The sequence below is a fragment of the Chroicocephalus ridibundus genome, chromosome 3 (assembly GCF_963924245.1).
Source record: "Chroicocephalus ridibundus chromosome 3, bChrRid1.1, whole genome shotgun sequence".
In the NCBI taxonomy this organism is placed as follows: Eukaryota; Metazoa; Chordata; class Aves; order Charadriiformes; family Laridae; genus Chroicocephalus; species Chroicocephalus ridibundus.
The window spans coordinates 34,674,520-34,697,021 of record NC_086286.1 but is presented as its reverse complement, the minus strand read 5'-3'; the positions used below and the strand labels follow the sequence as shown (position 1 = coordinate 34,697,021).

General features: G+C 41.8%; 1 protein-coding gene across 5 annotated transcripts in view; it reads left to right on the top strand.

The window, feature by feature from the left end:
• DAAM2 (dishevelled associated activator of morphogenesis 2) overlaps positions 1-22,502 on the top strand; it is a 217,118-nt gene that overhangs the window by 7,409 nt on the left and 187,207 nt on the right. For 3 of the 5 annotated variants that reach the window (XR_010070275.1, XM_063328685.1, XM_063328681.1), the window contains exon 2: positions 13,441-13,577. The gene's annotated coding sequence lies outside the window, so the exon portion shown is untranslated. Of the gene's footprint in view, positions 1-13,437; positions 13,578-22,143; positions 22,431-22,502 lie in introns of those variants that run through there. The other 2 variants (XM_063328682.1, XM_063328683.1) reach the window with 2 other exon arrangements.

Here is a 22,502-nt window from a genome sequence, read left to right as displayed (position 1 = left end):
ATACTTCTGTTGAGAGGGTTTGCCAGGATATCTTTCTTCCTTACAAACATTGTCAGGAATGGGGCAATCCACTAGTACAGACAGTGTTGGTTTTCTCACTGAGTCACTGACCATTAAACTGGGATGCCTGGACTGTGAGTACCCTGCTTAAATTCATTTGGCAGAATCCTGACCCCCTCCAGGCAGGTGACCCCATCAGCATCTGCACAACAGATGAAAGAAAGCAAGATCTTGACCAAACACGAGGGGACTTTAGTCTTTTGCTACTTTTGCAGCCGTGTATACAGCGGGAACCAATTAAACTATGTTTCTAACAGCTGAATGCACAGAGAGACAGTTGGTTTTATTCTCGCCTGTGCTCTGATCTGTCAGCATCTTCCTGCACTGTTATGCAGGGATAGAGTAATAACCATGCTAGGGTCCTGCCAATATGAACTGTCTTCCAACTGTGCCCTACTGAGATATGAACTTGCCCTCATTGCTTGTTTCATACTTTTACTGCCCTGTGGGTCAGGCATCCCAATGAGTGAATCTCTCTGGCTCTGTTGTAGAGGCCCTGAAATGTGTTGCCAATGACAGAAGTACAAAGCTTGACCTTAGCCTTTCATCGTCAGCAGGATTCAGGCAGTCTTTGGGAATGCTACGAAGTCTTTGGCACTCACCATTACTAAGTTATAGGGAGAAAAACAGATGCATTTTCTGACTTGGTGAAATTTTCCTTGGGGGACCCATGAATTGTTTTCCAGCTGTGTCTGGGCTTATCTAGAATAGCTTCGTGTACCTGCTGGGGGACATGTGTTAAGCTATAAATGTCCTACTGTGCCCTTCATGACACTTTTTATGTTTAAACAGAGGCAAAATTTAGCAAGCAACTCCTCACTGCCTCATCCCCTGCTTGCTTACAGTGGTGATGTTTAGTGTGTTCACATCTATGGGAACATCTCCAGAGGCCCATACTCTTTCTGATTTACACATCTGTTAGTGTAGCTAAGCTACTGTGAAATGGGAGCCTTTTCTAAGAAAATACTGTAAATACAAGCTAGAGTTGACCTAACATAATATATTAACATTTATATAGTATAGTATCACTGTACTTTTAATAAAAAGCAGCTTAAGAATGCTGCTTCATCATTCTGGAGATTCAGTTTTTCAATTACTGGCCTCGATTTTTGCAAGATATATCAACATACAGTTCAGATTATATACATATCAATATTTTGTTTTTTCTCACTTTGCTATGAAAAAAATTTTAACGTTATCTGTAGCTGTGTGTATTTTTATTCACAGAGCATGAATATTCAAGCAAGAGTGGACCGCATTATGATCTCTAGAATCAGACATCAGAGGTCAGGGAGATGATATTATACCTCTGTACAATGAAATACCTGATTTGTCATTTTCAGCTGCTTTAAACTAAGAATGAAAATGGCAGCCTCGCTTCGGACTCAAAAACATGTCTAATTCTGCTTCCCACTGGTCACTTGAAAAGTCTTATGTTAATGTGTGACAGTATTGGAATAAATGTGCTGTGAGGTCTGCTGGACTATGTGTCTGTTAGGCAGTTGTCTGCAATTGTAGGAAACAGGACGTGATGACCTTGCAGTCCTATACTCCCATGAATGCACATGACACAGAATCCAATTGACCACCCTACAGGCTCTGGTGACATGTGGGAGTGCAGCAAATTGAAATGGAAGCAGATGGCAAAAAAGTCCCCTCTGTGTTTTGCCTTGTCTTTTCTTTCAGAGATGTTGCCTTAAGTCTTTGATCCAAATAGCCTGCTGAGGAAATATGTCTCTGAGCTATGATGAAACAACACTAGGAACACTGTGTTCAATTCTGGCTACTCAATACTAAGTGGTTACACAGTGATGGGGAGAGATAGGCAACCTTCGTTTTTCCTTTGAGCACTCATTAGTCATGGTCTCTTGGGATTGTTTAGCTCTTTTAGGAATAGACTTAATTCACAAAGAAGCTAGAGGGAGCTGGGCAGTTTGGTGCCAGACTGGGGGGCAACACCTTCAGAGGAACGGGAAATACTCTTTGACTTCCTTTAGAAATCCTCCCATTATTAATCTCTGGCTTGCTTCTGCCGTCTGGCCACTGCCATTATCTGTCATTAACTGTTTGCATGACTTGGGGTATGTGCTTTCCAGTGTGCTGTCTATCTACCTACCTACTTATCTACTTACCAATGTACCTACCTGTTTGTTTGTTTGCTTGTAATGGAACAGCTCAGGCTGCATTGATGTGTAAGCTTTATTTTCTAGGTTTCCTAGAGCCTGTGACCCTGAGTCCACGAGCTCTCTACGTTCCTATGTTTGTTGCGTTTGGACTTTTAAAGCTGAAGTTCTCAGCAGCATTTTGGAGGCTTGTTTCTAGGGTCAGATTTTGCCATTTGTTGTGGGTCATACACACTGCATCTTGTGATGCTAATAGGGTGGGGAATAATGTGCCCTGTAGCCACAGTGAAGCTCCCTGAGAAATTCACTCATGGGTGTCACAAAAGGAATTGTACCAGTTCTGTGATACTTAGAAGCAGCCTAAAAAGTCTCCATGTAGAATAAGATATCATGCTGGATTTATTTAGTATCTCTGGACTTCAGTTATGTTCTGAGTGTCCCATGAAGCTGTGGGATCATGGCAAATGTTGTGTTGCTCCTAGGCAAATGCACCCAGACTTGAGATTGTTCAGTGGTCATTGTGCATAGTTCTTAAAACACCAAGCTCACTTTTACATATTCACTGAGCAGAGACATAGTAATCACTGCATTATATTAGCGTCTGTATATCTGACACACCCAGTGATTTGTTTTCAGACTTTCCCACACCCTGAGTTGTCACTTCTTAGTTTGGGTCATTTTTACCATGACTGTGTCAGATGTCATTTTCCCTCCAGATATTTTTGGGTGTGGTTGATTGCAGCAGGGAGAGAGGACAACTCAAGTCTGCCTTTTGCAGCACACCTGAGTTGCATCATTAGGGAGCATTAACAATTGAGGCAGTTGGACTAGGTGATCGTTGTAGGTCCTTTCCAAATGTTCTGTTCTATTCTATTCTATTCTATTCTATTCTATTCTATTCTATTCTATTCTATTCTGTTTGTTTCTATGTGTTTCTATTTGTTTCTGTTTATGGGTGTTTTCTTGTCTGTTTTGGTTTGGATTTTGGTTTTGGTTTGTTGTTTTTTTTTCACTATGTAGAATCATAGAATGTGTTGGGTTGGAAGGGGCCTTTAAAGGTCATCTAGTCCAACCCCCCTGCAGTAAGCAGGGACATCTTCAACTAGATGAGGTTGCTCAGAGCCTCATCCAGCCTGACCTTGAATGTCTCCAGGGATGGGGCCTCCATCACCTCTCTGGGCAACCTGTTCCAGTGTCTCAGGATGTACCTTCTATCCAAATGGTTACAGTTCTTTCTTTTCACCTTCCTTTCTTTACCCATCAGAGGAACATGATAGTCCTGAGACTCTAATATGGGCCTAACTAGATCTCACTACACTGAACCACTAGGCCAACACAGACCTTTCATTTTCTTATTGTCATTTGGTATCAGTAGGATGATTTTGTTATATCTCATCGTGCCTGTCTGATGTATTGAAAAGTCTGTGTGTCTATGTTTGTTAGTATTTTATTATTTTTTTGCCTTGCTTGAACTGTGTCAGCTTTTGGAGATCCTCTTCTGTAGAATGTGTCAGAGGTGACTAAGTGGCCCCTTGTCCTGCCTGCTTTGCTAATTGTGCTGAGCCAAGTAGTATCTATTGGATACGCAAGCATGGAAGGTAAGGAAGGGTTTCGATAACTCAGGGAAACAAATGAGTTGTAGATGAGAGCTATGCTGCTGGTTGGCCAGTAATTACAGGCTGCAGACTTCAGATGTTCCAAAAGCTAAGCAACCTCCACCTTGCTTAATACTTGGCTAAGATAACAAAGCCTATATGAAGCAGTGCTGATCATTTAGAGGCATATATCAATTTTGATTTGGGTTCAAGACCAAAATCTGAGGAATTAAATATTATAGGATATCAGAGTTTCTTGCCTGTGTTCCACAGTGCTTTTGAGTGGTAAACTAGTCATCTTTGAGGAAAGGATTCAAGAGTTTAGACTATTAGGTAATATAACTTACAGAATAAAGTAACAATTTTGGTCAGCACTTTACCTCGTTCAGTAAAATGTATAGTTTTCAGATACTTATCATTAGGTGCTCTAAGAATGGGACACAGTCTAATATAGCTGTCTTTGATTTCTGGTTTCTCTTTGTATTCTGGCTGCTTTTTTCTGACTCCCCATAGACCCTTAGTAAAATGTCCTCTTCCAAAAAATGTTAATATAGATGGTCCCTTGGACTCCACCCCTGTGTGTCTGAGTGTTGTGTTACATTGGGCCAATTACAGGACCACATTTACAAAAATATTTGTTAGCTGTGGATGCTTCAGTTTTTGTGTTCAAAATTTACACGGTTTATGTGACCCAAAACCACCTCAGCTCTAGCAGACATTGGCTTTGACCTGTAGGGCTTGTTTTTTCAGAATTGTTGAGCATTCACATCACCAGTTCACTTCAAAAGGAGTTGTGGGTGCAAAGGCATTCAGTTACTGGTCACAGTGACAGTCAGGATCAGAGCTCCACAGAGCAGTTCCTGGCTCCAGGTAAATAAACTCACATGAAAAACTAGTAGAAACTTCTGAGCTGTGCAGGGATCCCATGTAGCTGCACCTCCATAAATGGTTCTTGTCTTTCTTAATAAGATTTAAACAGCTAGGCTTTCATAATAATCGCAGCTATCGCCATCTATGCAGCAACAGTAATTACCAGTTGAGTAGGAGCTATTGTCTGCTACTGAAGTCATCTCTTCCATTGTAGTGATGGTTTTTAAAATATCATGGCTTGGGAACTGGTTGGAATGTCCCTTCCTACATTGGCTTGGCACTGACCTACCTGGTTGTAGAGTGACTGCATGGCAGTGCTTCTTGGTTTTCTTTCCTGAGGACTTCCTATGACTGGCTTTGTGCCTAAGAGGTGGGTGAACAATGCAGCAAGCCCTGGTTTTTCTTATTCACTGCGGTAAGTTTAAGGTTGCCTGGAGAACTCAGCAGTTATAGAAAGCAGCACGTTGGAGAGGTGTCACAGCCTCATCCTTCCTTAGAGTGTCAGCTGAATTGACTAGGGAATTCTGGCTGCACCTTTTCACAAAAACAGTAATTTCCCTGAGCTCTCATTAGCACACTCCAGTGATCATGGTGCACCATGCTGTGCAAAACCTCCACATAGTTCAGGAATAATGTAATCTAGGTTTTTGTCTGAGGTCTGAGCATGATTTGACTAATGGTGATTTAGAGCTGAAATAGAAACAGGGCTGGAGAAGCGGGCTAAACATTTTTCTCATTTAGCTGAGTTGTCTAAACACTGTGGACTAAGATGAGTTTATGCAGAGCCTTCTAACATTGACTCTGAGTCAGGCATTATTATCCCTCTTTTAGAGAGTACAGAGTCACAAACATGAATTGGCTTGCCCATGCCCACATAGAAGTGCACAGCTAGTGTCAGCATTACAACTTGGTTACTCAGAAGCACACAGATGCGGAACAAGTATCACACTTTTTCCCACCCCTACTTGCTGGAAAGACTTCTTGCGGGGGATCACATGCATGCTCTTTGTTCTTTTGCTGTCTTTCGTGAGTATGTTGTTTTGGTGTAATTTTCTTTTTGATATAAAAATCTTCATGAGTAAAGTAATGCTTTTTAACATGTACTGTTTCATGATCACTGTAAAAGTATGGTTCCTTGAGTATGAAAAAGTTTGTTTCTGTAGAGCTTTCTGTTGTTGGCTCTCCTGAGTAAACCAGTACACACTGGTGGAAAGTGAGAAAGGCCATATGAAGATTTCCAGAAGTGGCTGAAGGAAATGTTCATGGCCATACCAAAGCACAGCAGTGAAAATGAGAGGACAATCAATTTAAATGAAATCAGTAAGTTGCAAAAGGTTTAGAAAACTTCAGGTTGATGCTGAGGTTGAGAGTTAGGTTTCCTGTCTGTTGACAATTTATGAATGCCTTTGCCTCTCCCTAGATGTTGGGCATAACTGTTTGTGTCAACTTCCCTACGGCCCAGAGCAGGATCTGCAGGCCCTTTCCTTTAAAGCCTTTGGAATTTACATAACCCTGCAATTGTAGCAATGCAAAATGTGGCTCTGGTTACAATAACAAGGGTTTAGGGAACGCAGGGAGAGATTGTAGAGGCAAAGGCATAAAAGCAAAACAAAACAAAACCCTACATGCTGTTTTAATTTTCAGCAGCCACGTGAGAACTGTCCTCCAGTTCCTAGCTATAAATAAATCTCTGCCGTCATAGGAAGACAAAAAGCAAAACAGTTCACATTCCTCCCAAATTTTCTTAAGGTTATAAAAAATAAAGGAAAGGTAAATATTTCAAAAGCAGAGTGTGTCTTTGCTGAGGAATGTCGAATTATTACTCAAGGGGGTTGATATTTGCATCAAGTGAAGAAATTTACATTAAACCTCCCTTTCCCTGCTGCATCTCCACCAGCTCTTTTGAGAAAACCATGTAGGACAGCATATGGAAAATGTGCCAGACAATGCTTCTTAAAGCCCCAGGGGTTCACTGCCCTAGTGTCAGCTGAGGCAGGAACTTTCTTTGGGATGAATGAGGACTACACAGGAGCATACCTGTTGTTTCTTGTCAGATGTTACATCCTAGTTCTGTTACATGTTGTGTTAGGGAGATGGGGACTTGGTGCCAGGGTTTTTCCACTTTCCCAGTAACTTGGGGTTAGGACTGTAACTTCCTCCTTTGAAGAGATGCAGAGGTAATGGGAATGCTCTTCATGCCTTTTCTCCAGCTTTGAGCTTTCATTTCTCAGACGCAACTCGAAGGACAGGCTGGATAGAACGCCGTGTAAGGTATTAAACAGATGGGATAGAATTGTGAGGAGTTTCATCGCATTGTCTCTCCTAACAGAAAAAAACCCCAAATCCATCACTTGCACATAACTGGTGAAATAGAGAGTATCTAGGTCTACAGCACATCTGCTTTCCAGAAATGATACCAATAGCAAAAGCTGAATGAGGAAGCTTTCTGGAATATTATTTGTATTCCTGGAACAGCTCTGGGGAGTAGATTTGGCATCTAAAGCCAAATTCTTTGCTGTAGCAAATGTGACAGGAATAGTGACAAGGTTCTACTGGCATTGAAGCAGAAGAAAATGGAGAACCACCTTAATGATTTGGACGTGGCAAAAAAACCACATTCTTAATTTAAGGTTTTTATATTCTTATGACTGGTCTTGTATGTGGCAAAATGTTGAAGTTAGTGAAGACTACTCAAAGAGGCAGCCTTTGAGCTAAATTTAATGAGGACAGAAGATTAAGTCCACAGCAGTAGCTTTTTCTGAACTGTTTTCCTTTTTTTCTAATCCCCAAAATGTTGTGAAATAGGTTTATCTTGCAAACTTTTGGGTTTTTAAGGTCAGAAGCTTCAAAAGATTTATTTCCACTATCACTGTTTCTTCTATCATGTGCTGCTTTTATGCAAGATTCAAACACCAGGTCTCCAGAACTCCTGGTATGTGTGAGATTTGGACATTTCAAGGACTCACCTCTCCAATCAAATCTGAGGTGTTATTTCTTATCTTTTATGAACAAACCTTGCTGTACCTGTTGCCTAACCTGAACTCAGTTTAACAGTATCATTATCTTCTCCCTCTGCCATCAGGAAGATGGAGTGGCACTTACAGTGCTGGGAGCAACAGAGCATTCTGACTTCAAGAATAAACAGACAGAAACTGATCCAAATGTTTTAATAAGAAAGGAAATCCAAGTCAGAGAAACAAAGAAAATGTAGTACAAGAGTATGTCTGTGTGCACGGCAGGTAGTGTGTATTCCTGTCTACACAACAAGGCCTACCTGAAGGCAAAAAACCCCATTCATTATTGGCCTCATTTGACTTACCGGGAAATTAGGCAAGAGAACTGGCTGCAGTGTGAAAAGGCCAGGCACTAAGTTTCCTTACTCTTGAGGACTCAGTCAGTGTAAATGCATGTGCTGTTGATAAAAGGCATTGTGCAATGCAGTACCATTATTTTCACTACTCCATTTTTCTGCGGTTTTCCCTTTCCATGTCACTTCTAGAATAATAACTTCTCAAATTCACTACACAATTCAGCTGAGGACAGACAAATAGTAGCACACTTCCCAAGGCAAACTCTTCCTGCCCTTTTGAAAAATTAGCCCCATGCAATTTTTTCAGCAGCATCAAAGAGTTAAGGGGAGAAGTGGATAGAGAATCTTGACATCAGACTCCCTTGCCTTAAATCTAGCCTCCTCCTACAGAGTTTCAGTCTCAAATGAAGTGTCTCATTATGGATTGAGTGGCTCAAGAAAAAAGAAAATTGGTGTACTTTCCAGCTATCCAGATTAATTAATAGAAATACCAGTGGCTGAAAATGTAAACAGAGTATTTTGATTCTCTCTGGTAAAATGAGGAATGGATTTTATAGACCTGTGAGACAAAGAGAATGAGTGAGTGAATGAATGAATGAATGAATGAACACAGCTGTAAGGTGCTATAAAGTTTTTATTTCTGTGTGTTTTGGATAACCACATTATTCATAAGTGGTTGAGCCATGAGTGACTCAGCTCAACCCAGTAAAGAAGCTGCATCCTTACTTAGTATCATCAAAGGTTTTTACTTCTGCCACTTTACTTTGTTGATTCATGTATTTGTTAATTTTTGCCTCAGTTTTCCCTCTTTTAGAGGACATCAGCTATTGTGGAAACACTGTCACTAGTGAGGACAGGGTTTAGTTATGTGAGCACACATTGACATGGATGAAATGTGCACAGAAGGCTTTTGAAAAATGAGTGACGATCACTTCATTGCATAGTGAGGTGCTGTGGCACTGATTGATGCAGATGTGAGTGCAGAATCAAGCAGACAGTGCTCCATACCGAAAGTGGTGCTATAGAAATAGGCAGGCCTGCTTGATAAGTAAGCTTATAGTTATTACATGTGGCTAAACAAAGATTTAGTCACCTGTTCAAATGCAATTTCAGTTGATCAGAATGAAAAATTGTTACAATTGCAAGTGTTGTAGGGTAAGCTACCGTATGTTTAGATGCAGGTATCAGAAGATGTAATGCTATGTGAATTGCATGACTAAGGATAGCTTTTTAGGAAACATAAGGAAAGACTGAATCATTGAGTGGTAACATAAGGAGATAACCTTTAGCAGTGAGCCCTATGGTAACCAGGACCATGTGAGGGTTTCTCTGCATTAACGGGACAGAAAGGTTTAGTTGCAACTTCTTTCTAGGAAGGTAAAGATCCAAGTCTTAAAAGTGGCCTAATGTATCAGTGTGATGAAGAGTCCCAGGCAGCAAGAGTGGAGACTGGGAAAGAAATATTGACACCAGCAAACTGGGAAGGAACTGTGGTTTGCAGGGAGACTGATTGATTTAAGTTGAATCTGAACTATGGTGTTGCTTTGAATGGGCATGAGACCTCCCAGAATGGGATATCTTTGATTTTGCGAGTGTTCACTGGAAAGCACAGGAAGGACAAACTGCAGCAGAGGAAGAGCCTGATGTTGCTGTGAAATGGTTCTCCAGTGTATGATAACATCTGCTTGACACTACCTCGTTGTAGGGATGGACAGTGAGCCAGCTGAGAGCTTGTGGGTCAGGATTAGTGGGCAGTACAAGAGTGATGCTTTGGTGGATGTCTGTTATAGATCGCCTGGTTAGAAGAACAAGTAAAGGATACCTTCTTCAAGCAACTGGATGAGCCTCACAGCACACAGCAGGGCACAAGAAATCCAGGAGGTTTCTGGAGTGATGAAAACTTCCTAACATAGATAATGAATGAGCTGAAGAGAGGAGTCACTCTGCTGGACCTGGTATTTACAAACAAGGAAGAATGGGTTGGGGACGTGAAAGTCAAGAGTAGCTTTGGCTCCAGTGACCACGGGATGGTAGAGTTCAGGATCCTGAGAGGAGGGAGCAAAAAAAAAAGCAGGATCACAACCTTGGACTACAGGAGAGCAGACTGTGGCCTTTTCAGGGACCTGCTTGAAAGAAGCCCATGATACACAGCCCTGGAGAAAAGAGAGGTCCAGGAGAGCCAATTGATTTTCAAGGATCACCTCCTCCAAGCTCAAGAATAGTTCATCCTAATGATCAGGAAATGAAACAAAGGTGTCAGGAGGCCTGTGTAGATAAGCAAAGAGCTCCTGCCTAAACTCAAACGTAAAAAGGAAGTTTATGAGAGGTCAAGTAGCATCAGGTGACCTGGGAGGAATATAGAGACACTATCGGAATGTGTGGGGATGGGAGAAGGAAAAGCGAGGCCTACCTGGAGTAGAATCTGCTAAGGGACATGAAGGGCAGCAAAGTGTGTCCAAAGGAAGATCAGCTGCAAAAGGAAGATGAGGGGGAAAGGTAGACCCACTGCTGAATTGTCTAGGGAACCTGGTGATAAAGGACACAGAAAAGGATGAGATACTCAAGTCTTCTTCACTGTGGTCCTTACTGGAAGTACTCACCTTCAGAAATCCCAGGCCTCTAAGACCAGCAGCAAAGTATGGAGCAAGGAAGATTTACCCTTGATGGATGAGGATTGGATTAGGGAATATTTAAATAAACCTGACAGTAAACGAGTTCCCACCTGCAACCTGATGGGATACACCCACGAATGCTGAGGGAGCTGTCTGATGTCATTGTGAAGCCACTCTTGATAAGCTTTGAAAGGTTATGGCCACTGGGGGAGGTTCCTGAGGACTGGAAGAAAGTAACTGTCACTTTTATCTTCAAGAGGGACAAGAAAGAGGATCTGGAGCACTACAGGATGGACAGCCTCATCTCAATCCCTGGTAAGGTGATGGAGCAAGCAATCCTAGAAACCTTTTTGAAACATACGAAGGACAAGAAGATAACTGGGAGTAGTCAGCATGGATCTATAAGGAGAAACCATGCCTTACCATCCTAATAGCCTTTTATGATGAGATGATTGGCTTGGTAGATATGAGGAGAGCAGTAGATGCTGTTTATCTTGACTTTAGTAAAGCTTTTGACGCTTTCATGTAACGTTCTCATTGACAAAGCTATGAAGTGTGGGCTAGATAACTGAACAGTTACATGGTTTAGTAGCTGGCTGAGCTGCTGGGCTCAAAAGGTTGTGGTCAGCAGCAAACAGATCAGCTGCGGGCCACACAAATGGTGTATCCCAGGGTCAGTATTGGGATCCAAACTGTTTAACATCTTTATTAATGGCATGGATGATGGGACTGAGTGCACCCTCAGCAAGTTTGCAGACAACATAAAACTGGGAATAATGATTGATAGACCAGATGGTTGTACTGCTGTTTGGAAGCACCTCAGTAGGAATCTTGTAACATTCAACAAAGGGAAATGACAAGGCCTGTTCTTTGGGAGGAATAACGTCATGCACTAGTACAGGCTGGGCCCAACCCCTGGAAAGCAGCTTTGCAAAAAAGGGCCTGGAGCCCTGGCAGGCAACAAGTTGAACATGAGTCTGAAATGTACCCTTGAGGCAAAGGTGGCCAACAGCTTCTGGGCTGTATTAGGAAAAGCATTGCCAGCAAGTCAAGAGAGGTGATCCTTCCTCTCTGCTCAGCATTGATGGGACACATTTGGAGCGCTGTGTCCAGTTCTGGGGTTTCCCAGTGTAAGAGAGATGGACATATTGGAGAGAGTGCAACAAAGGGCCACAAAGATGATTAAAGGGCTGGTACGTCTGACATATGAGGAGAGACTGGGAGACCTCAGACTGTTTATTCTGGAGAAGAGAAGACTTGAGGGGATCTTACTGATACATATAAATATCTGATGGTGGAGGGAGTAAAGGAGATGGAGACAGATGCTTCTCAGTGGTGCCCAGTGGCAGGACAAGAGTGTATGGGCACAAACTGAAATACAGGAAATTCCATTTAAACATAAGAATAAACATTTTAATGTGAGCATGATCAAATGCTGTAACAGGTTTCTCAGTGAGGTTGTGGAGGCTCCATCCATAGAGATACTCAAAACCTGACCAAATGGGACCCCAGGCAACCTTCTCTAGTTGACCCTCCTTTGAGAAGTGGTTTTGGAGCAGGTGATTGCCAGAGATCTCTTCCAACCTCAACTGTGTTCTGTGCTTGTGATACCTTAATCTGTTATTTTCTCATGACTGAGTCAAAACAGTTTAAAAACTGTGATCGCAGCTGGCACTTACTATTTTGTGCCAAGTACTATTTGGGATGTGCTGTCCCACATCCTCTAAAAATAAGTTATGTCAGGACAAAAATCAGGAATTGTGGTGAAAGGTTTTGGGGGGAGCAGTAGAATTGCTTCCTGTGCTATATATAATTTGAGGTTGAGTAGAGGACTTCACTCTCTAACATTTCTAATGTGGTATCTTTCACTAGTATCAAATTCTTACCAAAAAAAAAAAAAAAAAGTCCTGAATTTGCCTGGTGTTGACAGACCTGTGTTAAAGTTGATATTGTTACTTCAGTGGAAAAAGGGGTTAATGAAGGGAAAAAAAGGCCTGTATTTCTGTAATCCCCCAAAGACTACAGTTTCTGTGAATAATCTTAAGGCACCCATGGAGGAATTGACAATTTTAATGATGTTTCTCTTAAAACAGCTTAGTTAAAGGCCATGGGAAGCAAACAAGGAAAAGGTCGCTTTAATGGTATTTCCTAAAATGACAGAACAGCAGCATTTGTGGAATGTCCTGGAGCACAATCATTTGGCTTTAATAAAAAATAATGAAAAAAACCCAACAACAAGAAAATTAGCTGAATGATAAAAGTAAATAATTCATAACAGATTTCCTCCTAAATCCTTGAAGTCGTCTGTATAGAGCAGCTGATACGAAGAAGCGAAAGCCAATAGTTCTCATCAGCTGAAAACCATCTTTGTATATGTTACTCATACTCTATGCAGACAAATTTATTTCTTTTTCTCTGTCAGTGATCACTTATGATCTCCATACTCAATGTGTAGAGTAACCAATCAACAACTTGTCTACAATGCAGATGCAATCAGTGTTGAAGATATAATGGTACGTGTGAGATACTCATATTGGATTTGATTTTATAGTGCATTAATAGCACTGTTGAGTGCTTCAGCAAAGAAGCTGTTAAGTGTGTTCTCGCCTTTACGTGCCCAATAGTACCTGCTACCTGCATTTTCTCTTGCTTAGTGTCAAACGTGCTTCAAATCATTCTGGTTTAAGATAAAGTGATTTAGTCAAAACACTGGAAGACCAGCCCTGTACTGAAGTTAACAGAGACCATACAGGAACCTCTGTACATATTTCTTCTGTGCTTTCTTTTGAAAGTGATAAAACATTGGAGATGCATTTTATATTGATAGAAAGCTAAAAGGAAATATTTATTTGCAATTGTTTCCACAGAAGACCATCTCTACAGTCAAAACAGCTGTACTAACTCATCTGAAGGTGGGCTCTTCCTACATTGTGAGGACCTGAATTGAACACAGAGACCTACACAGAAGAGAGAAAAGAGCAAATCAGAAACTACACATATCATCCAGGTTAGTTCTGATTCGCATATGGGGAATGGGAAAGGAGCAGAATACCAGGGAACAGGATTTTAGGTATCGCTGTTGTTCTCTTAAACTTCTGTGATGTTACCTACGTTCTCCAGGCAAGAGGAATCTTCCACCTATTGCAAGGTTGTTTTAATTTTAGAGCGAGGTTACAGCAAACAGGGCTTCACTGTCCCAAATTACAGACAAACCAGGTGTGTTTATATCCTAATGGCATAAGTATTGTATCCTCCTACCCGATCTGTTCTCTTCACCCCTTCACCGTTTTAACAGAGCAGAACTTGTATCCAGGCGGTGCTACAAGTGTTAGTCACGCTATTACTCAGTCTGAGGGCCAGCATATTCACTTAGGTTTGATTATAATTATAGCCTAAACTGGAGGCATTTCTTGTAAGTTGGTAAATATGCTTATTGTAAATGATAGTTTAGTGATGTTTTGATTTTATGCTCTACTTTTCCTCTTTCTTTCTTTATCCTGTCCTTCAGAGCAGCCACCAATTAGAAGAAAACTTACTGTCATCATCTTCCTCCTTGGTGCAATTTAGAATCCTTCAGGGCTTTAGTCTATTAAAAAGAGCTTGTGCATTCAATTTGTGCATGAAGCCTAATTGCACATAATGTCTCATCCTTTTCAGTGTCCTTTCAATTTCTCTAGCAGTGCTTGAAGCAATCACTTACAGAGACAAAATAGCATGAAACCTTTTCTTCCTATGGCATTTCCACTTTATGGGATCTGAAATGCCGTGAAGGCCTGTGACCCGGTTCCCTACTGGCATGCACTCTGCAGCAGTACTTACATGAGTGCAATGTGAGTGTAAAGTGTGGGTGAATACATCAGCTTCACCCTGATGTAAATGAGTACGCCAAGCAGCAGGGCAGTGGTGAATCAGTTGTCAGGGCTCAAGCTCAGTCATACTTCTGCTGAATTGAGCAGTAAGTTTCCTGCAGTTGTCTCCATAGGCATGATCCTGCCTCTCTGTCAGTATCCTAGATAGTTCCCACAGCTGTTAGAACCTCACAGTCAGCCAATACAAAAAAATACAAATGCTAAACTTCAGATTCTGTTACCTGAAACAAAGTATGGTATTTTGCTCACATCTCCAGTTCTCTAGCTGTGTATGAATATGTATTTAAAAGAAAGAGTTCTACTCCCCATAATTTTAACACATTACCATTTTATGTCTTTGAAGTCTTCTAGAAAACTGACTAATTCAGTCACATCCCTCAAGGTGACTACATTGTTCTCTGGCATGTGCAGTGGTTCAGGAGCAAACAATGATTTTAGGAGCCCATTCTCTGTGCATGAACATCTTGCATAGAATCAGGGCCACTACCTAGTTAAATTCTTGCTTCTCTCTTGGCATACACCAAGTGTCCTTCTGACTCAGACTACCACCGTGGAATTAAACCTTGCAGAATCTGGGCGTGCCCTTCTTCATATCCCAGTCAACTGTTTCACAGAGAGCGCAATGTTTTTTTTTTGTCTCCGGAGCAACACAATCTTTCTGGTAATCACACATGTACTACTTAGCACCCCGCTGAAGCAGGGTGTTCTGCATTTCCAGTGAACTGAACCATCTTGCCAAGTACAACAAAGATGGCTTACACCTTTCTTCTCCCCTGTCCTCACCCTCACAGTGAAGCAGATTTCCGAGAGCAATTCAGCATCCTTTGCCTAGAAGTAAGGAGCCACCTTTCCGTAGGAACTTTGTCCCATTTCCAAGACTCCTAAGCATACAGGAATTCCTGCAAACTACTCTCCAGGAAAGTGTGTGTCACAAAATAGGACAGATTCTATGTGATGGAAGTTACATCCAGGAAAAATCAGGGTGGATTAACAGTGGTGTAATGGAGGGGGGGAAAAACCAACCAACAACAAAACACCAAAGCCCCAAAAGCCAGAATAAAGAGCTTGGTCATCAAGTACTGAAACGAAATGTCATTTGCAATTAATTGCTATAATAAGGTCAGCTGCCTTCCTAATTGATTTCAGCTTCTTACTAAGGGATCACTGCTGCTAATTAGTTTGCATGTAAACTTCGGAGGACATGAATAATCAGAGTTTAGCAAGACACACCAACCGTAACTAATCCTTCTAGCTCTTCTGCAAAGAATACACAGTAAGCAAATGTTGTCCTCTGTCCAGTACCACTGATGGAGCCAGGAGTAATTGCTCCAGCTCCTTTTTTTTCCACTGAGATGCTACAAAGCACTCAGAAGCATGCAGAACTGGCAACCTTGAAGTCCCTTTTGAAGGAAGTGAGTTTCCTAGGTAGAATAGGAGCCGTGCGATAGATCTGTCACCAGGGCTATAAAGAAGAGGATATTTAGCTGGAGCTCCCTGCCTGCTAAGCAGATGTGTCAGGATCCATGAGTAGCCAAGTATCATTTACAAAACCTCAAAGCTGTTCTAAGTTGACATCAGAATCTTAACATACCTTGATCAGCTTATGGACCACAGAGTCACAAGGGCCATTAAAAAACTGCCATTACTTCTTCACTCTGGTTTTGTTCTAACCAGAAGTCAAAGATCTGGCCTAGACCCTGTATCAGAATAAGAAGTGGAAATAGCCTTTCCCTTTCCCTGTTCCTTTATATAGACATTGCTTTGATTTTTCTGGAAGTCACTGAGGTCTGTGTGTTCATAGCTAGAGACTGACTTTATTTCTGACTGTATTAATGCTGTATTCTCGGTTGGAGCAAGACATATTGATCTGCATCATTGCTAATTAAATGATGGTCAATACAACATCAGGCATTTCCTAACCAATTCCAAAACTTAAAAAGCCCACATGCCCCTCCCTGCTGTGCAGCTAAACGAATCCATGCACATAAATCAGGGGAATAAGAGGGAAAAGAAGCACAGACCATTCAGAGCCCAAACTAATTTTAAAATTATCATTAGTGAAAGCCTAGGTTGCAGTGCAGCCCAAGGTGGTCTCTGAATTTTTTTTCAAAAAGGCAAAAAAAATCCTTCAAATGAGAAACGTTGAGGAATGTTATTATACAGACTTTTGTTGTAGGAGCTGCCCAGGGACAAGCTCACTCCAGCCCTCCTTAGTTCAGATATTTAGTATATGTAGCCAGCAAGATGTAGTTACTCATGTTTGTGCTACAGATCTCTTGTCTGCATACTGCCCTTTCTGTAAGGTGACCATTTGCTAGAACACAGATTCTTTTTTTTTTTTAAATTTTATTTCTCTGGAAGATGAGAAGATATATACCGAATAGAAGGAAGCATTCAAAAATGGTGGGGAAAGCAGAGGAAGACTCCATTTTACGAATCAGTATCCTCTGTTTTGCTAACTGAAAAGTAGGAATAAACTGAAAGGATCTGAAGTTCAGCTTAGGGTTTTTTTTTCTGAAAGTCTGGCCTGTTATCCCTAAGAAAGTATTATGAATAGGTTCAAAATGGTCATAAAGTGTTAGACATGAACACAACCCAAGTTCCTTCAAGGCAGACAAATGAAGTCAAGGTGAAGTTGCTGGCTACAAGTGTTTACAGTAGTCAGGGACTGTTAACTACCTTTAATTGCTGGCAGAAGATCAATGTTTTGGTGTCAGGAAATTTAATCTAATTCTGGCTGATTCTGTCTCCCTTGCTTTGAGGGATCTGGGTTTGAGTTAGGCTGTTATCTGAAAACAGGGTTGCACTTTCAAAATGTTTAAGAAGTGCCAAGCAAAACTAAAGGGAGAAATGAGACAATTCCTGTAAAATTTACACATTTTTTTTCTTTTTTCCTTCACTTGGAGTGATCTCTGACGTGCTCTTTATAAGAGCTTGTAAACCTTCTTTCTGAAAAACAAATGTCTTTTTCCTTTTTACATAGCTGTTACCTGAGTTGCAGCAACAAAAGATGGCGCTGCTTTTAGGCTTGCCTGTTCCCTTGTCAGCAAACAACTTGTGCAGACCACTCACTAAATCTTGACCAATAAAGGAGAGCAAGTTATAATGGGCATGAGAAGCCAATGGAAGAGAAGGAGCTGTGAACAGAAAAAACACAGGGAAAAGGGTTAAATTGAAATGTGCCATCTCCTGAAAGGTCCAAACCAACATCTTACAACATCTTATTATGATGGATATGGATTTTGATGTAGTTGTAGTTGACATAAATTCTGTGGTGTGGGACATTTTTTAATATGGAAATAAGATCTTTTTATTTAAGAACAATTGGTAGAAGTAGTTTGATAGGTAGTATGTTGATTTAAGGCATTGTCAAGAACATGATCTTCATGTTGAAGGCCCTAGCTTTTATGAACTGCACAACTCTTACAGACCTGATAAGGTGTAGGGTCTGGGAACCAATTTATTTACTTTTAAGCATTTTTTTTATCAACTGAGAGAACAAACCAACCAAAACTAAATGTTTGCCCTGGGTTTGTTGTGGCAGCTAACTAAAATGTGTTTTTCCATGGTTTCAGGAATGCCGTAGAAAAAGAGGTGCACCAACAATACACCAGATGCAAACTAACCTTAACAACAATAAGTTCTGTCATAGTTTCACTCAAATATTTGCATGCATGCACATGTGTAAATGCATACATGCACACAAAAGTGTGTACACGCATTGTGATTCATGAAGTGGAAAACAATCTTGTGGCATTAATGGTGTTAATTTTTAATTAGTAATGAACATTATTTCAGATGAGCATTGTCCAGATCCCTACTTTTTTAAAGTTCAAAGTGAGTTCTCAAACTTCTGTATTAACACATTAAAGATGTGAGTTAGGATTGAAAAGCTCTACTCTGCAATTTATATACCCCTGAATTGGAACATAATTCCATCCTTATTCATCGGGAAGTCAGTGGGAGAGGAATCCAGCCCTTAGATCTGATGGTGTGGTTTGAGCCCAAAGATAAAAATAATTTTAGAAGAATTATATTAACTAAAAGAACAGATATGCACGTCTGTATTGTATTGACTATCTATGCCTCATTTCAGCCCCTCAGAGACAGGGAACAGAATTTCTTGTGGCTCTGATAAGAAAGGATAGTGATGGTTCCATCACCATGTTGCATACGATGTCAGTGTATAGTAGTAATACTGCTCTGCATGTCACACTCCAGAGATGCTCAAAACACTGTATGGTATTTTGGAGACTGGGAGACATGCAGAAAAAAAATCTTTCTAGGGAGGGTATGGAAGTCTTGCTAGTTCTGTAGCCTGTGGTGACTGAGCAGAAGTCTTTGACCCTGTAGCTGCACTGGGTGGTGGTGTCAGGCAAGGCACGCAGCCGAGTGCACAGAGCCATGGTGTTTAATCTCATTGTCAGATGGAGCAGGCAGCCTGGCACTGGGTCTCCTCTCACAATGGGCACTTTTGTTGTTAGATTACTATACACGTGTCCTTTTGTTTTGACAACGGATCTAACAAACAGTTGGTATCTCCAGAAGTGGAGCAACATCTCACAGAAGCTTTTGCTTCAGCGTTGTATAAGGATCCTGTTTTTGAGCAGAAAATAATCTATTTGTTTTTATATGTCCCTTTCCCCTTGTCTTTTCACTCGTTACTATTAAGGGCCCTTGTACTATAGCTTTTTGGTTTTGACCTTGGTCATCAGAGCCTAAAAATACTTATAGAAATAGGCAGGTGATATCTTCAATGATCTTATTCCTAAATTCCAAAGGAGCTGCCTTTTTAAGTATGTTGGTGCGATCTTGGGATGTAGAACTTACATGATACACTGTTCAGAAAGAGAAACATACCTTGTTTCTTTCCCGGTAACTTTGGGATGACTTCTGATTTTGCTGTCCCTTCTAAGCTAAGACACAAAAATAGCTCCTATTAAATGTCACCTCTTGTGCAAGGGGATTGCTCTGCATAATCAAACATTTCTGCAAACTGCAACGCTTTTCAGTTTTCACTGAGGTATCTGCAGTTCAGTATTTAATAATAAAAAGCTGGCTTCTCTGGCATCTTTCATCCCAAGCTGTTACTATACAAGTGTTGAGTTACATAACAACAGAGTTAAATGTACGTTTTTGTTATTGGGGAAACAGAGTCACAGAAAGAATCAGTGATTTATCTAGTTTCATTTACTACTGACTTAATATCAAAGCATGCAGCAGAATTCGAAGTCTATGTCCTTTATTTTATTTAATATACTACACATTTCTCCTACAGCCAGTAATAGAAACCAGGAGTTGTGCTGTAACCATGAGACAATGCTCTGTCAATGTCAATCCAGATGCTGCGGTGAGAGGGGGAGCAGCTTTCACATGGGATTAGGAGGAGTGTAAGGAGCAACATATGTAAGGAACAGCAGAGACTCTTTTTGTTATCTTAACGTTTATGATGGTTAGATCATTCTGGGCCAGTGGCACAAGCCTGTTTCCTGCTAGGTACTTTCTTGTGTTTTGCATGATCTTATTTTGTGCGTGCAGAACAATGGAGCATCACTTTAGCTCTCCCCAAGCCTCAGTTTCTCTCCATCATTGGTGTCTTTGCCATTCAAATCCCCATCCACTGCAGCACCTTACCCTGTTGTCTTGTAGGCAGACTTTGCCTGTTTTGAACATATCAGAACAACCTTAGTTGAGGCATCAAATGGATGACCAGCTTTGTCTTAAAGATGAGTGTTTTGTTAATTTTTAACTGATGAACAAGACAAGGGCCATTTGTCTTGGTTACACTGTATCATAATAAATGGTACAGTGTGCTAAGGTGGAAATGGAGATAGTGCCGTTAATGCAAGCCTGCCTGACCCTTGTCCCTTGGCCTGCTCCCGCAGGTTAGTTTCTAGGGCTGGATGCAGGTCTCTGGCTCCAGAACCTTGGCTGAAGGAAGGAGAGGGAAGCAAGAGAAGGAATCAGTTAATCATTCACACCTTTCCTTTCATCTCTTCTTTCCTCTTCCAATGAGAAACTGAGAGTATAGAGGGGAGAAGGGGGGACCAAGACAGACAGGTGAAGCTTGCAAGGTGGAGATCAGCTGCAGAAGTACTTGGCATGCAGAAGGGGCAAAGAGGGAGTAAAAGGGCAGGGACTTGGAGGATGAGATGAAAAAAGTAGCAGGCAGAGATGTGAGTAGAAAGAGTAGAAAGTGAGGATTAATAGACCAATGGAAACATGTGAACGGAGGGGAGGACTGATGGAATTATAAAATCTCTTCTGCCATGCATCGCATGTAGTTTGCATGTGTAAATCATATAAAACTTTCCCAGGCTTTCTGCTGAGAAAGGCAGGAACATAGTACAGCTCATGCTAGAGGAACACCGATGGGTCCCCACGGTTTAATACATGGCTAGTAATGCTGAAGTTTATGATTTAGTAATGTGGCTAAATGGCTACTTTGCAGTAGTTAGTGGATACCAGTTAAGCCTGTTTGTGAAGAACCGTTACCATTAAAATGGCTGGATTCACCTTTTGGTTTGTATCCATGTTCTTTTACCATAGAACCAAAGAAAGAGAAGTTACATTGGCTCGCTAGCAGTTTGTACTCGTGCTGTGCTTATTGTGCATTGGTGTGTGTGTAGGCAGAGAGGACAGGACAGTGGTGACTTGGTCTCATCTTTTTAGTTTTGGCCTGCCAGTTTGAAGGGGATATTTTTCCTCTGTAACTTTCTTTCTGTGGTCGTGCCATTAAATATATGCATATTTGTATACATATGACTTTGCCTTGTGATATGTGTTGATTGGTGTTGTCATCATGAGAGTTCAGTTGTTGTAATGAAAACAAATGACTTACACGTACGGAGAGCAAACCATATATTTCCACGAGTTTAAAAAAATGGAGAGAGATATTTTGCAGATGGTGTTACTATCTCTGAATCTAAGCGTTACTGTTTAACAGAGGATGCGGTTTGTTCTACTGCAGACAGCAACGCACACGAGGCAGACAACTCCCCCATATTAGTGTAGCTATTAATATAAGATATAGTTGAAAGTGAAGTCAGAAAATAGAAAGCATGCTAGAAACAGTGGTTTACACGGGATTAAAGCTATCTGGAGAATGACTGACGAGGGAAAAACTGGGAAATGAGGGCTTTTTATTTAGTTGTCATATCCTCTCTGTTACAGGGAATAAAAAAAAAATCTGTTCAGGTCAAAATGACGGGAGTTGCCAGGGGCTATGCCTAATCCTAGTGCTGCTGCAGCCCGTGGGCAGGGGATGGTGTGCCGCAGAGCAGGGGGTTGGAGTGGACGCATGGCAGCCCACCGGGGTCCCCACCGCGGATGGGACCCTGCGCCCACGGTGCGGAGAAACGCGGGGCTCGGCCGCCGCCGCTGCCTCCTCCTTCGCCGGGTCACCGTTCCCACCGACGTTGCGGAGGGCGTGAGGGAAGCAAAAAGAAAAAACAACAACAACAACAAAACACAAACAAAAAAAAAACCCGCAACACCTGAAAGCCTCGAATGAGAAGCTGCGTAGAAGAGTGTTGTTCTCATTCCCAAGAACAACAAGGTAGGAAACCGGCTCGTATTGCGATGGTTATCAGCCGGCTTGGAGGCGGTGAGCCCACCCCTCCCGCCGCCCCGGCTCCAGACGCCGCCCCGGGCAGTCCCGGTAGCTCCCGGTTCCTGTGGGCTCTTGCCAGGCCGGAGCTTGTCCCTTTAAGAAAGTGCAGCACAGTAGCAGGGGCCGGCCCTGCCTCCCGAAGCCCGCAGCGCTGGAGCGGGGCTGGGGAATGGGAAGCAGTTCCTGATCTGGGTCCGAGCGAGCGCACGCAGCAGCAGGAGCAGCAGCAGCCGCCGTCACCCCAGCTCCACTCGCTCAGCAGCATCCAGCCTGGGGATCAGGGCTCTGCCTGGCTCCCGGACGCGGGGTGGACGTTCCTGAGCACTGAGCTCAGCTGCTGTAAAAAGCAAGTAGGAAAATATACAGCTGGATAAAATTGGTAAGTCAAACTAAAGTCACATCCTCCTCCTCCTCGGGCTGCAGTTTTCCAGTCTCTTAATTTGTAATGTTT